Below are 23,096 nucleotides of genomic sequence, written 5' to 3'. Positions count from 1 at the left end.
CCATGATAAATTTCAACCACTCCAACACTACCTACTCCCTTTTCCTACTTTATTTTTCTCCTGCAGCACTTTTCATATTCTAATATATAGTATGACTTATTCACTTGTTTATTGCATCTCTTCCCCCTAGAATGTATGCTTCATGAGGAGTCAGAACTGACAGACAGAAGTCACCTCTAAGTTGGCAGCTGGCCCTACATGGTTTTCTTGATAGAACACCTGGAACAATGTTTCACTTAATTAATCAATTATTATCATTAATTTTACAAATTATTTGGCACCATGGCAAGATTTTTAATTGAAGTTATTTCACTAGCAGAATTCAATGGTTGTGAGCAGATGTTGCAAACACACAGGTTAAATTTCAAAGTCTGAGGTTACCAGCTGATGCTTACTATTATTACAGAAATCAACATAAGGGACATCAAAGCTGAAAAATGCAAGAAGGGACAGAATCAAACAAGAAGGAAGAACCACATTAGGAAGAAAAGGCACATGTAAGTAACAAACACAGAGTGTCAAACCTGTCTGGTTTTTCATACAAATAATAGTTACCCAATGCCTACGAAGTGTGAGGTACTGTTCTAGCACTAGAGCAAACAAATGGAACAAACTCCATTCTGAAAGAACTTACAGTCTTAAGACTAGAAAAAGAATGAACTTAAAATAATAAATTACTCAATTTATGAGATCCCCAATGAGGGCAAAGACTCATCTGGAAGAACCAAAAAACTAAATGAATATGCAACATGTGAATAAGAAAACAGTTCTCTTCAGTGTCATGATCCAGCTTATTGATACCAACTTTAATTTTAATTCAAATATCGGGATAAAAAAAATGCTTGGAACCTTTTCCAAAAGGACTACCTACAGAACACTGTATTTTCCAAAATTTTTTTTGACAAAGAAGAGATTCTTTTTACCTAAGTGTTTTTGGCCCAGCTCCACTCTATTAAGGGATTGACAATGAAAGCAAAAAAAATCACAAAACAATGAACTGAAGACGTAAAATTAGACCCCATTCAACCATTTCTCCCATGCAATGAAAGAGTCAATCCCTGTCAACCCCATTTCTGCTATTCTCTCACTGAATATTAGACGTTCCAACAATAAACTGCAAAGTGAAATTACATGAGCTTGTAAAAGATTCAGGAATTCTTAAAAGTCAAAGTGATTTTAAAGTCACATGCAAAACCACTGACTAATAAGGATCCGGCAAAGTTAGAACAATTGATAACCAAAGGAGAAAGAAGTTAAGGATAATTTGTCTCTCTTAGGATTAGAGAGAAGCCAGGGGAAAGCGAGGCTTGAAACAGTTTTTGCAATATGACTTTCTTTATGATTGCGGTGAGAAGGTCAAATATTATACTGTATTATCATACAATTTTCTTGAAAAAGTGAATTACCCCAACTCTCTAAAAGTTTCAACACTTCATTTGTTCTTTGTTCCTTCTAATAATTAGGCCACATTTGTGATAATAACCTAAATTTTGGTTTAAGATAAAATAAACTGATTCCCCTCATTTGAACTTTTGTCAAGATCAATCCCTTTGTCTCCCTATTTACTCTGAAATTTGGCTTCCCAATCAGTGTAAACAGATTCACTTTAAGAGGCCTGCCTTCCTGGTAACTCCTGTCTATCCTCCGCTCTCATTCCTCACTCCCATGTTATTATGCAACTCTTAATCCCAGACTTTACTTCCAGACAAAGACACCAAGCTAGTGGGTGACACAGCTGAGACCTACTCTGAGGTCTTTAAAGTCTGATTTTAATCCAATATGCTACACCTCCTTGTGGCTTCTGGGTTACAACTGGGTTATGAAAGCTCTGTCATATGGTACCCAGGTTTACCCACAAAATTTGGGGAGAAAGATGTAATCAACTGTTTACAAGCTTTAAAGTCAGTGCCATAAACAGGAGCCAAGCAGCCTCCCACTGCCAAAGCAGAACTGCCTGATTGGCTCTGCTGTGTCTCCACTCTTTCTCACTCTCACTTTTGGTTCACCTACTGTTAGTTTTGCAGATACAGAAAGCAATTATTTATTGATTTGTTGTGAGCCACAGATTTAAGTCAACTTTAGAAGCCCATCGCGTTGTTGAGAATAGCAATTTCCCTCTCTCAAGACAGTCTCCATGGACCCTGCCAACTCGTTGATGTGCAGGCATAATAAAGAGACTAGAAGGAGTGGCTCTGCTGGTGGGAGCCCTTCCAGAGTAGGGGCTCAACAAAAATCACATCCTTTTAGTCCTTCCTCTCTCACCTATCCATTTTTGGGAAAAAAAATAATAAGTGTTTGGATGGCTCCTTGAGTCAAAGTAAATCAAGCACGTGAATGTTTCTACACAGGAATCCTACAGTAAGTTAAGATGTGAAGTTCTGCCTCCTACATCAATGTTGGAGTGAGAGTTCACAGCACCTGCTTATGTGTTAAAAAGGAAGACACTGGTGGTTTCTTAGCCTAAGGATATGGGGAAAAAGGAAGAAACTGTGGCGCCAAGTCTGGGAATTTTGCTGGGCTACTGTACCAGCTCCTTCCCACCCCAGCGCATCGATGCACAGAACTAATCCTTGGGACACGCTACAGCTCTCCAGCTGACCTCGGAACTATGAGTTGTATGGTCTATGGTCTTCTCCACCTCTGTCCTATCTCATTAGTTTAGCAACGCATCTAGTGCAGGGGCAGAATTTAACTATTCACTAAAAATGGAACAAATTAGAAAGTATAAATGAAGTAAGGGTTGAAGTCTGATGGAATGATTTCTATGGAATAGATACTTAGATAATCCTTACAAAATGATAGTACTATATGACTATAAGTAAAATTGCCAATTTCTTTCTACAGATGCTAAAAGATTCATTTGTTTTAATGGGTCAAATTAACTCATTATATTTATAGAAATTGGATTCCTGCTCCCAAATTCAATAAAATAAAAGAAGCTGCATTTTTATTAATAGATTAAAATCTATTCAAAGAAATAAATTCATTCAGTTTATAAATAAATTATTTTTGTTAAGAATGCTGCACTATTAAGATGTGAAAAATACCATGGCCTTAATAATTTCAAACAAATTAAAATGCAAACCAGTTTTAACTGGTGGTAATTGGGAAAAACTTTTCAAACACTACACACCCATTACCTCATTAATCCATTTTTTTTTTAATTTATAGAAAGGTAAGACAAGAACTCACCCTTTGCAATGGTGATTCCTTCTGTCATAACGCATGGGAAACAGGGACAAAGAAGAGACTTGTAATCATAAGTATTAGCACTCCTCGTCTCCTCTTCTTATATGCATTTTCTCTGGCTACAGTTGTCCCTTCCCCTACATTCTATAAGTATGAGGGCCTTGGCGGTTTGCCAGGCTGAAAACCAGAGAGAAGGCTATGGGCATTCCTCCAGCCTTAACCCAGTATGCCTAAGACAAAGCCCATCCCTGTGCTCTTCCAAAACTTTTCTCTTTTTGTGTTGCAGTTTGGGTTGAGTTTCTGTCATAGATGTGAAGAACCTCAGTAATACAATGGATACATCCCACCATTTAGTACACAAAACCTATATAATAGGTGAAGGAGGGAGGAAAGAATCTGAGTTGGCTGATAAAAACATGGTGGTTGGCCAGAGATGGGCAGAGAAAAAAAGATAAGGACTGTGGTGTTATAACATTTTTTCTGGAAATGAGAGGAAGAAGAAAGATGGAAGAGGCAGCTACTAGGAATATAACAGCAGAGAGCATATTCAACCACCATTGTCTAGACTCCAAATCTACTGATCATAACCCACCTGTGACATGCAGCCCAAATATCAGATTTTTTTTTCTTTTTTTCAGAGGAAGTTTTGCTCTTGTTGCCCAGGCTGGAGTGCAATGGTGCAATTTCGGCTCACTACAACCTCCGCCTCTCGGGTTCAAGCGATTCTCCTGTCTCAGTCTCCCAAGTAGCTGGGATTACAGGCATGTGCCACCATACCTTGGTAATTTTTTTATTTAGTAAAGACAGGGTTTCACCATGTTGGTCAGGCTGATCTGGAACTCCTGACCTCAGGTGATCAGCCCACTTTGGTCTCCCAAAATGTTGGGATTATAGGCATGAGCATGTGGCATGTGATCTCGGATTCAAGTGATTCTCCTGCCTCAACCTCCCTAGTAGCTGTGATTACAGGGTTGCATCACAACACCTGGCTAATTTTTGTATTTTTAGTATTTTTACCATGTTGGCCAGGCTGGTCGCAAACTCCTGACCTCCAGTGATCCACCCACCTCGGCCTTCCAAAGTGCTAGGATTACAGACGTGAGTCACTGCGCCTGGCCCAAATATCAGATTTCTAACATGTTCCCCACTCGATACTGATGAATGCTGAAATTTAAGAATTGCTGACATAAGAAATCACCAGGTATTATCTATATGTAGTCCCAAGTTAGACCAAATAACTGATACTATCTCTCCAAGTATATACAAATTTGTTAAACAAAGTTAAAAAGAACCAAAAGTCAGCCGAGAGATTTGTCTTCCTAAAAATTTTAAAATTTTGTTTCCCATAAAATTTGGACAGACATAATTATTTAAACATTGTGAAAACTGAAATTATGTATTTTACTTCTTAATGAAAAAGCATGAAACATTGTAGTATTACATTCAACAAGCTGAAAGTTGCCAAAAAGGAAAGCAAATGTAAAAAATATAGGGTAAAGTTTATACCCAGAACTCATGCTTTTCTCCACTGCTCAGATTCTAGAAACAGGCCATTAATTTATCTCTGAGCTTTCTAACATCTAAAGAGTTAAAAGAATCACAGGCCGATTCACCATCCATAAGATAAACAGAAATGATTTCCTAGTGGCTGGATGCAGTGGTTCATGCCTGTAATCCCAGCACTTGAGAGGCCAACGCGGGAAGATCACTGAGGTCAAGAGTTTGAGACCAGCCTAGCCAACATGGTGAAACCCCGTCTCTACTAAAAATACAAAACTTAGCCAGGAGTGGTGGCACATGCTTATAATCTCAGCTACTTGGGAGGCTAAGGCAGGAGGATCCCTTGAACCCAGTAGGTGCAGGTTGCAGTGAGCCCAGATCACACCACTGCACTCTAGCTTGAGCAAAAGAGCAAGACATGGTCTCAATACATACATACATATATACATACATACATATATACGAAAGAAATGATTTACTGGTCATGAGACCTGAGAGAACTTTCTCCAATTGGTCTTCATGCTGTATGAAGTATTAGTCTCCATTCTTCTATCTACATGAAATACTAGTGTTGTATTAACATTTTTATGGCATCTCATTGGCCTAATACCAGTAGGCCCAATTTAGGGACAAGCATACATAGCTCAGTAATGGTCTAGCACCGTATTGTCTATTACAGGAGCTCCTAGCTACATGTAGCTATTGATCATTTGAAAGGTGGCTAGTCTAAAACTGAGATGCTGCAAGTATAAAATGCACACCAGATTTTAAAGAATTAGCACAAAAAAGTAAAATATCTCATCAATAAGATTTATATTGATCACAAGTTTTTACAAGATTACAAATGGTGGTGTTTTAGATATACTGAGTTCAATGAAATATACCATTAAAATTAATTTCACCTGTTTTTAATGTGGCTATTTTTTAAAAAATTAACATGTGACTCACTAGAATGGTGCTGAATAAACAACTATACTCCAAACTTAATCCAAACTTAATCCAAGGATAAAATTTAGACTTATATTTTAACTCTTAAAGCAATGTCAGGGTTTCCTATTTTTCAAGCAATTCTTTATAATGAGTTTCTTATAAGAACTGGCAGGAGAAAGTTCAAGGTAATATTCACCAATATAAATCTGACCTTTAACATCTGACATGTGATTCAGTGCAAAGTCACTCTGGAAGGGTTTCATCCTTTTATGAAAGTGAAGAAAACCGCACCTGTACCTGCAAAAAAGACTACTCCTCTCCTGCACGGAGGGTGGTGGAGGGATCATTTCTGGGCAAAATCTTCCTCAGAAAAAAATTCTAGCATTTTTCTATGCATGATCAAATGAGTGACTGACCCCAAAGCCCTAAAGAAAAAAACATGGGCCCAATAAATGTAGCCTGGTGTATTTCCAGAGCAGGGCTTATCAATGGGTCTACTCAATAAGATAATCATCTAATTTGAGCAAATCAATGCCAGGGCTGGGAATACAAAAAAATGACACCAAACCCAATCCATAAGAACCAGTGAGACTCTCTGATGAAATTATGGCCTCTGACAATTTTTAAAAAGCTTATTTTCTGTAGAATTTGCTATAAAAAGCAAATTCTTCTTATAGAAGTTCCATTCTAACGAATATGTTTAGGCAACTCAGCAAGACCTTTGTATTTGTTCTGCCTACAGGGACCATGTAAGCAAATTAATCCATTCACATAAGAAAGAAGGGGTAGGCTACATTCCTCTTTAGGGACACAGAATTTTATGATCTCTAACACCAAGAGTTAGGGTTCTCTGCAATAAATCAGCTTTTACATCATATGAAGTTTAGGGTCTTGGACTGGGGTGATGCTAAAATGTGTCAGACAATTACTTCTAAAGAAGACTTTGAAAGAACGCAGCCAACTAAATTAGTTTAAGCATGTGAACTAAAAGTCTGAGTAGAAAATGAACTGTCTCAAAGCACTTTAACACCAGCTCTAAGACCAAACCCCAGGGTGGAGTGTGCTGTGGAGCAGAAGCTTTTCGAAGCTCTTCCTAAGACTTAGGAAGAAGAGTATTGTAATCAGGACCCATACAGATAATCTTAGAGAAAAATTCTGTCGGACAAAAGATCCCTGATTAATAATGACATTTGTTGACTTTAAATGAAGCTTAAAATATCATCTGCTTTAACATTCAGTGATAGCTTATATTTAGTTACTTTTACAGAGTTCTATTTTCTTATAAATTGTATTACCTAAAAGTCATGTTTGAATCAGGAAGCTCAGGCAAACTCCGGTGGGAACTGCAGTTTAGAATATCCAAAGCTCACTAGCCCCACCTAATGACAACGCACCTAGATTTCTGGAACAGTTTCAGGGTAGAGAATCAATATAGCCTTCAAAGTTGAAACTTCAAAAACAAAACTGTGATGTGGGGCTTCATGAAAAGCTCCGTATAAGACTGCCTCACATTAAGACGGCAAAAAAACAAACTGAAAATTGCCAGCCTAATTTTACCACAAAATAATAAGGGTTGGGGGAACAGAAAAAAGAAATACTTCTATGGGTTTTGTTTGTTTGTTTTTGAGACAGAGACTCACTCTGTTGCCCAGGCTGGAGTGCAGTTGCGTGATCTCGGCTCACTGCAACCTCTGCCTCCCAGGTTCCAGCGATTTCCAGCTAATTTTTGTATTTTTAGTAGAGACAGGGTTTCACCATATTGGCCAGGCTGGTCTTGAACTCATGACCTCAAGTGAGCCACCTGCCTTGGCCTCCCAAAGTGCTAGGATTATAGACATGAGCCACTGCACCCGACCTATGGGTTCCTCTCCACCACCAATTATAAAAATAACACATGCCCACTGTAAAACTTCAAAAAACATGAAGAAATATAAAGAAGAAAATAAGTTATAATCTGTAAGGCCAGCACAGCATTTTGGTCTATAAATACATGTATAACCACTTTGATGTATAGATAAGATGGGATGGAGCAAAACTCTTTTGTAGCTTGCTTTGTTTATGATGTATACCATAATTTAGTTTCACAATTCCCTCAAGATGGTCATTCAGTGTTGTAAACCGTGCTGTAAACACACCCTCACATTCATTATTGTACACTTGCCGGATTATTTCTTAGAAGTAAAATTGCTGTATCCTAAGCGATTGATGAGTGTTATCAGAATGCCTTTTGAAAAGGAGGCATGATAAACATTCCCGTATCTGCAGTGCAGAGAAGTTAGCTATTTTTTTCCAAATATCTTCACCAACACTGAACGTTATCCATTTTTGGAGACAGTTTAGAGGATAAAAGTATTAGAACTAGAGCTAGAAGTAGAACTAGAACTAGAAATAGAAGTAGAACTCGAATTAGAACTAGAGTTCTATAGCTGGGTTCAAATCTCAGTTCTGCCATAGACTAGCTCTATGACCTCTGGAAGGCTACTCAACTTTTCTGCAGATTTCTGTTAAATGGATATCATATCACTGTATATACCTGAAAGGGTTATCATTATAATTAAATGAGTTAATACAATACTGGACACACAATAAACACTTAATAAATATGTACTTATTATATGAGATATTGTCCACTTGAAAGGTAAAAGCAAATCTCATGTTTTGGTTTAATCTGTATTCACCTGATTCTTTCTGGGATTGAATACAAACCTTTTTACTTAATTTTTAAGAACTTTTTTTTAAAGTAGTCAATCATATCATTTATAAATAATAGTAATTTCTATATCTTTCTGATTTACTTTTCTGAGATAATCACATTGTTTAAAACTTCTAAAACAAAGGAGAGTGATAATAGTGCTCATAAATATCCTTATCTCATTTACGACTTTATGATAGCAAAAGCATTTTAAAAATATTTCAAACAAAAAATTATAAAATGTTGTAATTTAGACAACTTTTTCTATATAGTTTTCTTATAAATAGTCCTTTAAATATAAATTTTGGATTGCTTCTAGATTGTGACATTCTCTTTTGGGAAAAAAAGTACTAAATATTTTATGTTAAAACAATCTTTTTTTAACTAAATTGAACACACACTTTTAATAAAGACCACAGTAATTCTTAACACTGGAAATACAAAGGATAAAATAAAAAATTATTTTATTCAAATTAATTTGCAAGGCAAAAGAAATTAAAAAGACAATAAGGCAGTTTATCCAATACCCCAAATCAATTATTTTGTTCAATAAATATATGATATAAATAACAGAAAAAATTTAGAACACCATTTGCAATAAAAAATATTGAGCCCTTTAACTTTAAAAGACAACATTTTCATCTAGCATTCTTGACTTCTTGTGTTTTCAACCTAAAACAGCATATAAATTTCAGAAAGGAGACTCAATTTTTCACAATTCATACCCTATACTCCCACACCCTGAGAAGCAGCACAAATTATTTCTAGATATAAAAGTCTTTAATACAAAGATGCTGCCCCAAAATAAGGAATACTGAAATCACAAAACATTTAAGCTTTTCTTTAAGTTAAACAACAGAAGAAAGGATACTGTATAAAGAACTCAAATATTCTGGAAGATTTTCCAAGCCTTAACCAAATACATGATTGCTTGAGGGTTATAAGTCTAAAAGCAAAATTGTAAAGCAGAATAAGAAAATGTTTACTGACCATTTATAAATGAGCCAGACTCTAAGCTATGATGAGCCTTATATACATTATCTCCTACCACTAATTTACCTTGTCCCAGCAAGGAAAGTATTGCCACACTACTGGCTTCACATTGCCCTTGCTACACAATCTTCCAAAAGCACTTTCTATATATGGATTGTAAATGGCTCCTTGAAACTGACCATACGTCCTCTGAAGAAAGGTGGGGGAAGCTTCACTGCAAACACACTTTGAGCTTAGGCTAGTGACAGATTCATTACTTGGAGATCACTGCAATCAGCAAATAAGAGTAACCATATACCAGGGCAGTGATAGGGGACAAGGTACAATGACACTGAAGTGTGTCCAGATTGTCTTCCTGTTTACTGCTCTTACGGGACACTTTCCTTGAATTAGAGTAAGGCTGGCTAATCAACTCTGGATTTACTTTTTTACAGAATTTCCAGAATGTCAAATAAGGAAAATTTATCAGGCAAAACATACCAATTCAACAAAACTAGCCAACAGAGCAGTTATAGTACCTTTCAGTAAAAGATGCTACAAATTTAAGCATCCTTGGGTTTTCTTCGTTCTTTAATACACAAACACATCTACCACATGTGAACTATTCATTTGGAAGAGCCAAAAGATTATCAAATAATAGGTTTATTGCTTCATATATATCTATTCCTGGTATTCATATTCCCGTACCAAACTCCAAGCAAAGAAAGAACATCCAAATTAAGCCTAAGAAAGAGAAATTAAGCCTAAGAAAGCATCAATAGTGCCTAAAGAGTAGATATGGTATGAAATCAAGATACGAAATTCTAAATGTTGAGCTGCTGATATGCTTTGGAGAGATACTACATGCATGTCTCTGCTCTGAAGTCATAAAGCTTTGATCACGTCAAGTTTCAATGGTTTACTATTGCTTCACTTTTACACAGAATGTTTTAACTAAAAGGGCCCTCAGAGAGAATCTCACCTAATCCATTCATTTTGAATCATACAAACTGACTTTCTTCATTCTGTGTGACTTTTTCCAAGGTTGTAAGTACCAGGGCTGGAATTAGGACCTAGATTTCTAAACTAAATGCCCACTATGTGGTACTGTCACCTCTTAACTATATTCCAAGTATGTTGTTCAATATTTTAGCATATGAAAGATCTTTTGAAAGGCTTTTTTTTTTAATTACTTTTTAAGAATGTGTGAGTTTCTCAAATATCTATCCATATAATACTTTCCTCAAACTGGGTCAGAAAATCCAGAAATAATATAAATTGATTATCACAGCCTATTCACAGTACTGTTCTATTCCTTACTACTACTGTGACCTTATGTAAGTCAACCACACTGGTCCTTGATATTCCCAACCCTAAAAATGAAGGAGAGGGACTATATGATTTCTAAGATATCTCTCAGCTCTACAAATTTTGTTAAGTCTGTGATTCATTCATAAATAAGTAAATCATGTTTTTTCATTTTTATTTGTCTTTTCCTCAAAGCATACTCACAACCCACTACTACCACAAAACCTGAAAAGCATTACATGCACAAGCACTCTGTACTTAGGAAGCATGTCCAAATATGCCAAAGTATTTATCAATAAAGCAACATGCTATTTGATCTAAACAAATAATCAAAAGGGATAATAGCTGTGATTCTTAAAAGTCACCATAGTCTACAATACTGGGAACTGGCTGGATGCAGCGGCTCGCATCTGTAATCACAACCCTTTGGGAGGCTGAGGTGGTAGAACTGCTTGAGCCCAGGAGTTCAAGACCAGCCTGAGCAACATAGTGAGACCCCATCTCTATAAAAAATGTAAAAATTAGCTGGGTGTGGCAGCACATGCCTATAGTCTCAGCTACTCAGGAGGCTGAGGCAGAGGGATCACTTGAGCCCAGGAGGTTGAGGCTGCAGTGAGCCATGATCATGCCACTGCACTCCATCCTAAGTGACAGAGCAAAACCCTTTCTCTAATAATTAATAAATTAATACATTAATAAAATATTGGGAACTATCTCTTTCCTGTGCCCTCTACCAATTCTATTACATTCTACACCTCTATACCTGAAATATCCAGGCTCTGAAAAAGAAAGGTCTCATAATGCTGAGAGTCTCTGGCTTTTAACTTTCTTTCTCTCTCTCTCTCACACACACACACACACACACACACACACACACACACACACACACTGCTCTACCCAAGGGGATGAAAATATGTGACTTGGCATTACTAGTAGTAAGGCAAATCATACTAGGCTCTAAAAAACTCCAGATGGAATACTGCAACCAGATGATAAAGATGACAAGTGTACACTGGTCGCGGTGGCTCATGCCTTAATCCCAGCAATTTGGGAGGCCGAGTCGGGCAGTTCATGAGGTCAAGAGATCAAGACCATACTGGCCAACATGGTGAAACCCCATCTCCACTAAAAATACAAAACTTTACTGGGTGTAGTGGCGCACGCCTGTAGTCCCAGCTACTTGGGAGGCTGAGGCAGAATTGCTTGAACCCGGGCGGCCGAAGTTGCAGTGAGCCAAAATCACACACTGCCTAATACTCATACATTCACATGACTAATTAACTACTAGTAGTTCATTAAGCATTTATTATAATATGTCCAGTACCATGCTAGGTGCTGCAGGATGTAAACAAAGGAATGATTTGGTCCATGTTCTCTAGTAGTTCTCTGAGTAGTCCAGCTGGGGAGATAAAGCTAAACAAACAAACAAGCACAACAAACACCACAAGACTATACATGTAATTAAGTGCTAAATTCTGCACATAAGTGATGGAGAAATTTCCAGAAAAGGAGGACCACTTCAGATCAGATTAGAAAGGGAAGGCATCTTTGAGGCAGTAACACTGAGCTGAGTCTTAAAGCTTGAGAAGGCTTAGCTGAAGAGAGATGGGAGATGTAGACTATGAGAAATACAGAAGTGGGCTTAGAAACTCCAGTGAGCATGAGGAGAAAACAGTTAAAGGGGGGGAAAGTACAGATTAGAGCATTCGAGTATAAAGGAGGGTATTGGTGAGTGGTTAAAAAATTAGGTTGTATAAATACAGTGAAAAATATAGATGAAATCCTAAGCCCCCAACCGACTGAACAGACCAGACCCTCTGTTAGCCAAGGGGACCCCAGAAATCCTTGAAAACTCAGTTCCCAGCCATGATGAGACAGGTCAGACGTTCCTCACTACGTCCCCTCCCTCCATAACCACCATTAGGATTTCCTCCCTAAGGATTAAGCACAAACCAGCCTTTTGGAAAGCCCCGCTCCACCCCTGATGTCAATCAACCTTCTGAAACCACCCCTCCTTTTTGTGGTTTTCAACAAAATAACCAACCATCATTCCTTCCTGATAAGAGACCACAGACCACGGAGTGGTTCTGGCCAGTCCATGGAGAATGTGCAGGGACGGGTTTTGCATCCTCTGCTTCACCTTTTGAAGTCGGAGATCCGAAAATTCCACCCTGGATCATGCTAACGCCGCCATATTTAACCATAGGTCCCCTGGCGCATGTGCATGTTTCTCCCTTACTAAATACGCCTGACTCCTCCTATTGCTTACTAAACGTGTTTATTTCTCCACCTCTTTCAGCATGAATCCCTGTCTTATGCTTCTCACCTTCCAAGTGTTTGTTTATGGTCTCCCATGGAAGGCTATGCTTCCCAGTCTGTCAGAATGGCTACCATGCAGGCTGCAACCCTTTATAAAATATAAAGCTCTCCTTTCCAAATTTATGAACTTTGTCATTCTTCAGTTCACAACAAGGCTGGTTTAAAAATCTAGAAAACCAAGGAGTCAGACTTGATGCATTTGAGCCACTAAATAACAGTTGTTTGAAGGGGAGACTGACATAATTAAAAGACTCTAAGAAATATGAAGTAAGACTTTTGATCGAAGTTAACAGAGGAAAGGCATTTTTATTTGACTTTCCTCCTAAGGCCAACCAAAATAAAAAGAACTCAAAATAGAAAGGTCTCAATATTCAACCTAACTAGAAAGCCATCTCATGTACAAACCATGAGGAATAATTTCAAATAAAGTAAAAATTGAACCAAATTTAATACGGATACAAATACAAAGACAAAAGACTAAACCTTTTTTTTTATGAATGTTTTCATTTAGCTTTTTCTTTTAAAGAGTTGAGAACATATTATTTCCATCTAATTTTCTGCTTTTTTCCCCAGGGCAGGGAAAAACCTCAATTGTTTTTTTGTCTTGTTTTGGTTTGGTTTGGTTTTTGAGACAGGGTCTTACTCTGTCACCCAGGCTGCAGTGCAGTTGTGCCATAACTGGCTCACTGCAGTCTTAACCTCCTGGGCTTAAATGATCGTCCCACCTCAGCCTCCTAAGTAGCTGGGGATACAAGCATGCACCATCACATACCTGGCTATTTTTTTAGAAACGTTTTTGTAGATATAGGCTCTCACTATGTTGCCCAGGCTGGTATCAAACTTCTGGCCTCAAGTGATCCTCCTACCTCAGAATCCCAAAGTACTGGGATTACAGGTGTGAGCCACCATCTCCAACCCAGCAAAGAGACTCCTAAATGGAAATACACCATAGCACAGGATCAAATTAATTAAGTGGGAAATATTCTGAGATAAAATGCCTGAATTAATGATGATATTGGCCCAACTCACTCTTTATCTCCTCCCCATTCAATATTTGAGTAAACAGTTATAATACATAAAATGTACTTCAGTTGAAGATGGGTAATAACAAAAGGAAAGCATACATGGATAAGTGCACAGCCTGATAGGAAGGAAGAAAGAGGAAGGCAGGCAGGCAAGAAGCAACAGAGATTAAAAACATGTCAGAAGAATTACATTAAAAACCAAAGTCTAGTATTAAAACAATGAACAAGGAACTACTAAAAAAGTCACAATAAAATACTGTACTACTACACACCCATTATTAGGATGGCTAAAATTTAAGACAGCCATATCAAATGCTCACAAGGGTCTAGAACAACTGTAAATGTCATACACTGCTGATCAGAGTATAAAATGGCACAAACACGTTGGAAAACCATTTTCACACACACATCGTGCCATTTGGCTTTTCCACTCCTAATTATTTACTCAAGAGAAATGAAAACATGTATCCACACAAAGATTTATTGTATTAGTCCATTTTCACACTACTCTCAAGAACTGCCCAAGACTGGGTAATTTATAAAGGAAAGAGGCTTAATTGACTCACAGTTCAGCATGGATGAGGTAGCCTCAGGAAACTTACAATCATGGCAGAAGGGGAAGGGGAAGCAAGGCACCTTCTTCATGAGGCGGCCAGAGGGATAATGAATGCAGGAGAAACCACCAAACACCCACAAAACCATCAGATCTCGTGAGAACCTACTCACCATTATTAGAACAGCACAGGGGAACCACCGTTATGACAGCAGCACGAGGGAACCCCCACATGATTCAACCACCTCCACCTGGTAACTCGCCTGACACATGGTAATCATGGAGACCACAGAAACCCTGGGGATTACAATTCAAGATGAGATTTTGGGTGAGGACACAGCCAAACCGTATCACTTATGTGCAAATGTTCACTAGCAGCTTTATTTGTAATAACTCATAACTGAAAAAAACTCAAATGTCCATCAATGTGTCTGCATCCTACCAGACCTTTTCTGTACTCATATATATATGTGTGTTTGTGTGTGTGTGTATATATATACACACATATATATTTCATTTCTCTTGAGTAAATATTTAGGAGTGGAAAAGCCAAATGGCATGGTGTGTATGAAAATGGTTTTCCAAAGTATATTTCCAGAGTATAAAATGTGCCATTTTATACTCTGATCGGCAGTGTATGACATTTATGGTGTATATTTACACACACACACAGAGATATTTAGAAATAGATAGTTTTTTTTTCCATATTAAACAAAGGCAAAAACTTTACAAAGGTAAAATGTTATAATAAAACCTGGATTGTTATTTTTGATATAATCATTGAATTTATATTTCAAAATATATTGAAAAGCAGCCTATCATAATGTAAATTTAGAAAGGGAGAAAATGGGAAAGGGGAAAAAATAATCATTAAAAATGATATGAAAAATAAACTGGCACAAAGAATAAAATTAAGGAATCTGACTTTTTCATAGACTTTAAATTCTACTCAGTCCACCATATTTTTCTTCAATGCAAATTATATGATTACATGATCAAGACGACAATGACATTTCTGGATCCATTAATACTGTTTTCCAGATGGCCAATTTCTGGTTATGCTTTAATCAGATCTTAGGTGAACAGAATCTTAAAACCTAATATAATCTCTCCTTCTCAGAAACATAACCAAAACAGCTCTTTTTTATTAGCAGGTCTTCCTTTAAGGCCACTTGTTTACAAAACAGATGGTTTTGAATTTTTTAGTAAATTACATACTTGTAAATCTCTGAAGCAATTCCCAAGTGCCCACCCCTCCCCCCCAAAAAAAGACGTTAAACAAAATGGAATGATCTTTCAACATGCTTAACAATTCTGAGTAATCTTAGACACAAGTCAGGTCAAAACAACTGTACTTTTCATCTCAACAACAAAGACTAGAAAATAAAACACAAGGGAAAGCCTTTAAGAGAGTGGCCTAAGGAGATGAAACAAATGGGTACAAATGCCCGATGAAAGAAATAAGCTCTCACTTATTCATTATCCCCTGTTCCGGGGAGACTCCAATTCACAAGGGAAGCGCCCTCCACTCACACCAGCAGTGAAAAAAATTGCAAATTCTCCCACTCCCCAGTGGTGCTATGCAAGGGCTTCTGAGTCTAGGTAGAAATTTAACTTGTAAGTTCTGTAGTCACTAAGTGGCCATTAGTCATAGGGATATGTAATACCCCAATGCTTTCTTCTCTAACGGTCACTAGGGATAGCATCAATAACCCTGTTGGGTATATAACAGAAGGAGTGGCTTACCTCTTTCACATGAGATTAGGAGAAAAGCAGCAGCAATTATTGTAACAGGTGATTGCATTATCAATTGTAACTGTTAGCATGGGTTACTACTGAGTGAGAGATGAGTTCTCTAAAAAATAACAGAGTTGCCTCAGTGCCTGGAATGTTTGGGAATGGATTGAAACAGATCCAATGCAGATTCGTCATGCAAGTCAGGCTGCACACCACCCACCACCACCCTCTACCCTGCAAAAAAAGAAAATAAAAATTCCAACGGCAAAGGGGAAATTTTAATAAAAATGAAAGTTCAAAAATACAAGGCTGGGCTTTTTGAGAATACTAATGTAGACTGGCATTCGTTTGCATTATGACTATAACAGTAGTAATTGCAAAGAGAGTGGTAATTTTTTCATCATTGTTTTAAACTTGCTTATATAATATTGTATTTTATATTATAAAGTGAAACTATTTCTAAAGTGATTAAATGAACTACCTGATCTCTTTGTTCTTTGGATTCTATTAGCTAACATTGTTCTTTGTTATAATCTGCCTCACTCTGAAACCTTCTGCTCTTTAAACTGCTACAACCAAGTGGCAGCCTGTCCAGTGATCTTCCTTTCCCTGAAAATCCATAGGGGCAACCGAGCCCAACTAGCAACATTCAATATCTGGGCTTCACCTTGACCCAGAAAATGCAAATCAAACTGTGCTGAAAGCTTCATATAAAGGAACTGAAAATAAGTACTATTTTGAGCTACTTTCCCATCCTCCTTCCTCCACCTATGAAGAGTCAGGTCCTTTTATTTTACTTCCAAATCCATCTTACCATCTTCAAGCTTTTTCTTTTTCTCTGGAAATAATTTAACCAATACTTCTGAAGAGGAATACATTAAAATTGCTACCCACTTTTGGGGCCATTATCATCTCAACTGCTTCCAATTTGATTTTGGATCTCTCAACATAAAACATTAGGCAAATGGCACCTAAGAAACCATATGCTGCCACTTCATTACCAGCTGTTATCATCTCATCTAAACTCCCATTTTAGGGCCTTTAAACATACCCCAGAACTCCCATCTGAAAAACTGCATAAGTTACATAGGAGGGGGAAAAATTTCATGTAGAACCAGAGTTCAATAGTAATGCTGGGAGTTAGAATGATAACTTAAGTATCATCAATATTTTTGTTTTGTTCTGTTTTACTAATCATGAAGATGCCATCAAAACTAAACCAGATCCTGTTTCCTTTTAAGATATCAAATATGACAGGTTTTTGGTGACTAAGCTGAAACATTCACTCCTCATTCCACTATAAAACTACCAAATAAGCAAGAAAGGGAAAAATCCAAAGGAAAATCTGAGTATCATTCTCAGGATCTTACAAACAGGAGGCAAAAACTCAGCCTATAATTATCCCATTGGCCATGCTCAAACCCGTAAGAATTCAGGGGAGGCAAAAGGTTAGTGTAATGATAATATTTTTAAGCTCATATTAGGAAAGAGAATGATAAACCTCCAAGTAGGGTAAGACTTCGTGCTTGTAAGAATGTTTGCTTAAAGAAGGGGATAGTAATATCCTTACTTGCCTATAATCCTAATATGTTCTCCTGGAGAGGTAGGGTTCTACATGCACCTCAATGGAGAATGAACAACGCAAAGCATAGCTTTAAGAGTAAAGTGTTTTATTTCTAACAAATTAAAGTATTTGGCAGTAATTTTTTTAAGCAGATGGACTGGAATATTTTGGGAAATGCTAAGGGGCTGATTTGCTATTGCTTTTTAGAATCTCAAGTTATAAAATAAGATTTTGGCTAATCTAGTCTTCTTCCAGATTCAGAGGTGTTTATTAAAGGCAACAGAATTGCTTTAACTTTCTTATCTAGATTAATCTGTGAAGCAGTAGTTAGCTTTAATTAGGAATTCAAATTCAAATAATTAAAATAATGCTGGATTCAATGTTCTTAGTCCTCCAAAGTAAGAATCATGAATTTAAAAATAACCATGTGCCTAGGACAATTTGGGCCCAGCTTACATCATGATTTTTAGGGTGCTCTTGAGGTAAAGTCAACATTTTTTCTACTGGGAAATGGTTAGGGAAGCTGCCTTAACTATTGCTTTTCCATGATAAGGATTAGTAAACTTTCTCTACAAATTCCTGTTCTTATATTAACTTCAAATAAACTCATGCTTCCTAACTGTGCCAGGCAAATATGTGGCCATTCTGGTTGACCACTGATCCAAAAGAACAGAAAATGAAAATAAAGCTTCACCATTTCTTGTTTTCTATTACTTTAGCCTCGTGCAATTCCACTGGATGTACAATGGAATCATTCCCCTTTCTTTAGCCCATTTCTTTCATCAGTCATCTAGCCAATATTAATATTAATTGAACATAGTCCTTCAAAGAAACTGCTTTCACAGGCTGTCCAAATATACAGCTACAAAGTTATGCTCACATCCAATCCCATAACCTTTTAATTGGCTCTCTAACAGACTGGCTGTTAAGAATATTTTTTAGAAATTATCATTTTAACCTAATGGTTAAGAATTTTCTTTGTCACACATATATACCAGCAGAATCCAGTAATCAAGTATAAATGACTCTCCCTACTCCATCCATGAGGTTGACAGTGAGGAAAACAGTGTTATCCAAATCTATTAATATTTGGTTCCTAAGATTTGAATAAAGAGTTTGAAAGTGGGGTATCCCTTTTAGCAGTGTGCTGGAGCTGGCTTCCCCATCCTGAGACCTCAGGTTGTCGGCTTGAAATAAGCCACGATGAAAGTATTTACACCTCAATGACTTTCCTCCAAATAGTTCCCTTTCCAAAATGTTATCCAAATCCATTCTGTCCCTGGGTTTAGATAATCCAAGTTTAGCTATCAAGGGTTACCTTTTACATTAAGAAATCATTACTTGTAAGAAACAAGTATGAACTTGTAAAAACAAAAAATTATAGGTTTCCCAGTCCTAAGGGCACTTCCAAAGTATTCACAGGGAAGAGACATAGGAAATGCATAGGGAAGCAAGTGCAAAAATATTACTGAAGTTGGTTAGAGGGTTGGACAGCAGGAATTCAAATTGCTTGAAATTCTCCAGAAGAGTTTAGAGAAGAAAGGGAGGTGAGATTTGAAGCAGATCTTAATTGATGATTATGATTTTAGACAGTTGGAAAGAGTAGAAAGAGTCATACCCAGTAGAATTACTGAATGGGCAGAAAAACAGGTAAAAGCATAAAGTAAGCTAGAAATGGGCTTTGGGTCAGTCCAGCAATACCTGGAAAATCAGCTAGGCAGAAGGAGCTACTGAAGTTCTATGATGAGAGTGATAAAGAAGTGTTTTAAAAGTATTCTTTCAAATGTTGCTAACTCCTTAAGTTAAAGATTTTCTGATCTTTAACTTCTTTTCTGATCTCTGATAACTCCAACCTTCTTAGTTTTCAGACTTGCTAGACTAGAATGCATACTAGTACCAAGCCTGCTACCATGTCAATTGGTAACCCCAAACCTCCTGCTAGGGATTACAAGTACCAGCTGACATCAGCTTTAACTCCTAAAGTTGTTGGGGGTTCCCAAAGAAATGGTTTAGAACAAATTTCAGCCTGGCTTGTCTTCAGTAAATTGTAAATTATTATAATTTAAATGAAGATGATTTTCAAAACTCTGTGTATGCATTCTTAAAGCTATTTCTTTGGAATCCCAAATATCTCCTCATATACAAAATCACTTCCTCCTTATCTTTGCACCTTATAAATATGTCTACCACTACTGCTATTCTTAGTATTATTACTAGCCTCTACAGAATCTGGAATCAAACTGCCTGGGATAGGATGAGAGGGAGGGAGAGGAAGCAGAGAGGGAGGGGAGGAGGAGCTGCTATTTATTGAGAGCTTTCTCTGGGCTTTCTTGCAGATTCCATTTAATCCTCGTTATAATCCTGTAAGAAAGGAAGACATGGAGGCTCAAGTCAACATTTCTGTGATGCGCTTACTGTACTTCGTTCTAATGTTGGTTTCAGTGTCTGACTCTTCCGAGGGAACTCTACATGCAGGAAATGGCTGCTATGTGTTTGTAAACAGAAACAATATTGGAAGTGGCAATTAACTTTCCAGGTTAGACTTGGAAAGTCAAATTAAAATAATAGTACTGGGTCTTGAGCATACAAATTATCACAACATAAAAGCAGGAAAAGGGAAGATTTTCTCCTTATTTCTGAGCAAAACCCCCATGCTACCTTTATCCCACCCTCTAATTCCTCTCCTTAGTAAGTAAATGTCATGTTTCCCGGACAGTCCCCTCCAATCCAGGCCTAGCTTATTCCCTAAGTGTCCATGTTACAAAATTACTTTCTCTTCTCTTGCTAAATGTGTCCTTACAGAATACAGCAGCAGAGTCTAATATAATCATCAGCATCAACAGAATTTAATAATTATACTGACAATACAAATAGCCAGTAGCCAGTAACCCCTTCATTCTCCCGTTTCTTTTTTTTAAGACAGAGTCTCACTCTGTTGCCCAGACTAGAGTACAGTGGCATGATCTCAGCTCACTGCAACCTCCACCTCCCGGGTTCAAGCGATTCTCCTGCCTCAGCTTCCCAAGTAGCTGGGATTACAGGCATATGCCACCACACCCAGCTAATTTTTGTATTTTTAGTAGAGACCGGGTTTTGCCATGTTGGCCAGGCTGGTCTCAAACTCCTGACCTCAAGTCATCTGCCTGGCTTAGCCTCCAAAGTGCTATGATTACAGATGTGAGCTACCATGCCCAGTAGGTTGTTTCTTTAAAGATGAATGTTTCAATTAACTGCACTAACTAAAATTAATCTCTCACTGGTACAGCCTCAAATTGCATGGAGTATGTACAATATTGTCAACACTCACCCACCCCTATGCTTCAGTTACTTTTTAAAGATTAGAGGAGGAGTGGACACTTCTGAGGCAGGTCAACCTTGACTGGGATTCTGATTTTTAAAGCAAAACTTCTCAAGACTCATGTTTTAAAATGCAGCCTCTGAGCAGCAAGATTGGAGTGGAGCCTGAGAATCTGCATTTCTAACAAACTTCCAAGTGCTGGTAATGCTGCCATCTGCAGACCTCACTTTAAGCAGCATTTCTCTAAACTATTCCATTTTTCCCCCCTGCCTGTTAGTATTTCCACTCCCAAAGCTACAGATTTTCTAAATGAATAAAGGTGTGGGGTGTGTTTTCAAAATAACTCTAGGGTCAGCAAGATCTGTAATATGGGACTTGGACTCAGGGAGGGGGATAGCAAAGGAAAGGATGATATACGTATATGGGTTACCTAAACCAAGCCTGCAGGTGTTCAAGCAAGAATTACGGAAAGTCTGGGTTGTTGAGATTTTTCCTACATTTATCTGCCTCATCCTCCTAGACAACATTTAAGTTGCAAAATGTTTTTCAGCAGGCTAATGACAGGTTACTTGCACTACACTATATCCTGATGGAAGAAGCAACAATTCTTTTTCAAGGAGAGGGGAGTGATAGGGTACTTCCCATCAGAGCCAGATGTCAAGAAGGAAGACAAAGAACCATTTTATTTTCTACTGCAGGTCACTGAACGTGTGTGTGTGTGTGTGTGTGTGTGTGTGTGTGTGAGAAAAAGTGAGACTAGCCAAAAGAAATTGTGAAAAATAAGAATAATATAAGGGGAGTTGCCCTGCTGCAGGTCACTGAACCTGTGTGTGTGTGTGTGTGTGTGTGTGTTTGTGTGTGTGTGTGTGAAAAAGTGAGACTAGCCAAAAGAAATTGTGAAAAATAAGAATAATATAAGGGGAGTTGCCCTGCTGCAGGTCACTGAAACTGTGTGAGTGTGTGTGTTTGTGTGTGTGTGTGTGTGTGTGTGTGTGAAAAAGTGAGACTAGCCAAAAGAAATTGTGAAAAATAAGAATAATATAAGGGGAGTTGCCCTGCCTTAAATAAAAGGACATGCTTTGGGTGCCAAAATGTAGAGACAACTAAACAGAACAAACTAGAAGAACCAGAAACAGAACCAAGTTTCTGTAGGAAATTAGACTTTTTAATAAGAGGGCTATATATTTTTAAAATGGGGACAATTGTCTAATCATTTTGGCAGAGGTGCTACCTCTGGGGCAAAAGGAGGGAAATGCAACTGGGAAGGAACACCTACAGAGTTCAGGAGGACAGGTTGTAGTTTATTCCTGAATCGCCTGGTGGACTCACCGACGCTAAATATCTCATTCTTTATCTATCTAGAATATTCATAATATATTTTAAAAATAAGATACATAATAAAAAGTACAGGGGTATTAAAATAAAATTGTCTGTTTTATGATATTGAGATAAAGATGGCTATTTACTCATGACATTAAATAGTCATAACAAAAAATTTAAATGTAGGTGGTAAGAAAGTTCATAAACAAAGGTAAAAGACGAATGAAAAGTTGAGGAAATATTATGATGAAAAATTAATATCCAGAATATATTAATAATCCTTATGAGATAATAAGTAGTTAACCAAGAAATATATATAGTATGAAGAAAAAAATAAGACTGTTATCTCTGGGGCAGGAGACTAATTGGAGGTCATAAAAGTAAAAAATACATAAATGACTTTTTATAAGGGAAATTGACTTTTTCTTACAATGAATCTAAAAAAAATTCAAGTTTAACTTACAAGAATTTCTAGAATGAAACCTAATTATCAGAAAAATCCTAGTTAAAACTCTTTCTTTAAAAAAATACCCATTCTATCTATAAAAATAGTATACATATTTACTACAAAAGACTGATCAGAGAAGACTAAGATCACAGAAAAGGATTCACATAAGCAAAAGAAAATAAAAATTTATATTCTGTTTTATAACACAGCCAAGCCACAGTGATACCTGGCAAATAAACAA

The 23,096-nt window shown here is 37.3% G+C and overlaps 1 protein-coding gene across 5 annotated transcripts in view; it reads right to left on the bottom strand.

Annotated features, from left to right (window-relative positions):
- Nucleotides 1–23,096, bottom strand: part of HECW2 (HECT, C2 and WW domain containing E3 ubiquitin protein ligase 2) — a 392,336-nt gene that overhangs the window by 244,811 nt on the left and 124,429 nt on the right. The window contains exon 1 of one of the 5 annotated variants that reach the window (XM_012454050.3): nucleotides 14,662–14,718. The exons of the other annotated variants lie outside the window; for them this stretch is intronic. The gene's annotated coding sequence lies outside the window, so the exon portion shown is untranslated. Of the gene's footprint in view, nucleotides 1–14,661; nucleotides 14,719–23,096 lie in introns of those variants that run through there. 5 annotated transcript variants of the gene reach the window in all.

Source organism: Aotus nancymaae, unplaced genomic scaffold (genome assembly GCF_030222135.1).
Source record: "Aotus nancymaae isolate 86718 unplaced genomic scaffold, 86718_ANA_hifiasm-v0.15.2.pri h1tg000008l, whole genome shotgun sequence".
In the NCBI taxonomy this organism is placed as follows: domain Eukaryota; kingdom Metazoa; phylum Chordata; class Mammalia; order Primates; family Aotidae; genus Aotus; species Aotus nancymaae.
This window is presented reverse-complemented; position numbering and strand designations above follow the sequence as displayed.